The 2,602-nt window shown below is 41.0% G+C and overlaps 1 non-coding gene across 1 annotated transcript; it reads right to left on the bottom strand.

Annotated features, from left to right (window-relative positions):
* Window positions 1-915: 915 nt before the first annotated feature.
* Window positions 916-1,022, bottom strand: LOC141681081 (small nucleolar RNA R71). Its single transcript, XR_012558523.1, has one exon. It is a non-coding gene; the product is annotated as a small nucleolar RNA R71 (small nucleolar RNA).
* Window positions 1,023-2,602: the final 1,580 nt, after the last annotated feature.

Below are 2,602 nucleotides of genomic sequence, written 5' to 3'. Positions count from 1 at the left end.
CATGTTTGTCATATATATTAATTTAATCAATCTTATTCTCTTAGTTATAATTGTTAGTTTAATTCTTCGTTATAAATAACCTCAATTTGTTATCGTCTTAGCATTAAATAATAACCATACATTATTGCTTCATGAATTAATTAGTTAACCAATACAGTCTTTGTGGGAATGAACTAGAAAAGATTCTATACTACTTGCGAACGCGTATACTTGCGTGTATTATTAGCACGTGTTTAGCGACTAACAAGTTTTTGGCGCCGCTGCAGGGGACTGCAGTGTTAATGATTAGTTTATGTATTTTCCATCAGTGGTCGTTAAAGTTCATTGACTCGGATATCGTTACTTAGCTATTTCCTTGTTTTATTTCAGGTACTCTAGCGAGGGTGTATGCATATGCGTTCGCGTACTCGTAAGAGAAATCTGGATCAAACCGAGGAGGAAGTGATAGTGGTTCGTAAGGAAGTTATTGAGGAAGAAAAGAAGGTAGAAAAAGAAGAGAAAATTGAAGAACCAGCTTTAGTAGAGATGGGTGATCAAGCGGAAAATCCGAAGGCTTTGATGAACTATTCTCAGCCTAAGATTAATGACATTCAGTCAAGCATCATCAGACCAGCCATCAGGGCTAACACTTTTGAGATCAAGTCAAGCACGATTCAGATGCTACATAACTCATTTCAGTTTGAGGGTTCTCCTACTGAAGACCGTAACATGCACATCAGGGATTTCATCTAGATCTGCGACACTTTCAAGTTCAATGATGTGACTTAAGATGCTATCAAGCTGCAACTCTTCCCATTCTCTCTAATGGACAAGGCTAAGTGCTGGTTACATTCTCTACCAGCAGGGTCTATGACCACTTGGGAAGATCTTGCTCAAAAGTTTCTCATTAAATTCTTCCCTATGGCGAAGACTACTGCAATCAGGAATGCTCTTACGCAGTTTGCTCAGCAAACAGGAGAATCTATGTGTGAGGCTTGGGATCGATATAAGGAGATGCTAAGGAAGTTCCCACACCATGGCATGCCTGATTGGATATTTATCAACTGTTTCCATAATGGATTGGGTGCTACTTCTAGACCCATATTTGATGCAGCATCAGGAGGAGCCTTGTGGGATAAAAGTTATGATGAAGCTTATGAACTTATTGAACTGATGGCTGCTAATGAGTACTAGAATCCTTCTCAGAGGCTGACTCAGGGAAAAGTCAAAGGAATTCTGGAGTTGGATGCAGCAACTGCTATCGCTGCCCAACTTAAGGCTTTGACGATGAAGGTGGACACTTTGACTAATTATGGAGTTAATCAAATCACCAGTGTCTGCGAGCTATGTGATGGTGCTCATGAAACTGATCAGTACGTAATTTCTAGTGAATTAGCTCAGTTTGTGAGCAACTTCAAGGGATCGCAGCAACCAGTGCCATCCACCTATCATCCCAACAACCGCAATCGTCCCAATTTCAGTTGGAGTAACACTCAGAATGCGGTTCAACGGACTTATCAACAGTATCCAGCTAAGCAGTACAACCCCCCTGGTTTTCAGCAACCGCAGTATGCACCAAGACAGCAACTCCATCTGCAATAAGCTAATGAAAAATTTGAATTAGAGGAGTTGAAGCTTATGCGCAAAAGTCAAGCTGTTTTTATCAAGACTTTGGAAAATCAAATTGGGCAAATTGCCAATGCCTTGCTAAATTGTCAGCCTGGTACACTGCCTAGTGATACTGAAGTACCAGGAAAGAGGGAAGCTAAGGAGCAGGTAAAGGCAATCAATTTGAGGTCTGGAAATGTTGCGAATCCTGAACAAACTAAAGAGTTGACTGAAGAAGCTGGGGCTGAGAAAGAAGTAGAGTAGCAGGATGAAGAAGTGGAACCAAGAAAGACTACTGTTAAGCACACTCCTCCTGAGGGTAATACAGGGGAGAAACAGATCTATCCTCCACCGCCTTTTCCTAAGCGGCTGCAGAAGAAGAAGCTGGACAAGCAATTTGAGAAGTTTCTGGAGGTGTTCAAGAAACTTCATATCAACATACCTTTCGCTGAGGCTCTTGAGCGGATGCCTTGTTATGCAAAGTTTATGAAAGGTATTCTCTCTCAGAAAGTGAAGCTAGATGATTTAGAGACTGTCTCTCTCACGGAGGAATGCAGTGTTGTGTTGTAACAGAAGTTGCCTCCAAAGCTTAAAGACCCAGGAAGTTTCACTATTCCGTGTACTATTGGAAAAATGTCTTTTGACAGATGCTTATGTGACTTGGGAGCTAGCATCAATCTGATCCCTTTGTCAATTTTCAAGCAGTTGGACTTACCTGATCCCAAACTGACTTATATGACCTTGCAGTTGGCCGACCGTTCTATTACATATCCGCGAGGTATTGTGGAGGATGTCTTGGTCAAGGTTGATAAACTCATCTTCCCTGTTGATTTCATAATTCTTGATTACAAGGAGGATAAGAAGATTTCTATAATCTTGGAAAGACCTTTCTTGGCAACTGGTCGAACCTTGATAGATGTGCAGAAGGGTGAGCTCACAATGCGAGTTCTGGATCAGGATGTTCTTTTAATATGTTCAATGCTATAAAATTTCCTACTGATAATGAGGAGTGCAT

Source organism: Apium graveolens, chromosome 8 (assembly GCF_009905375.1).
Source record: "Apium graveolens cultivar Ventura chromosome 8, ASM990537v1, whole genome shotgun sequence".
Classification (NCBI taxonomy): domain Eukaryota; kingdom Viridiplantae; phylum Streptophyta; class Magnoliopsida; order Apiales; family Apiaceae; genus Apium; species Apium graveolens.
This window is presented reverse-complemented; position numbering and strand designations above follow the sequence as displayed.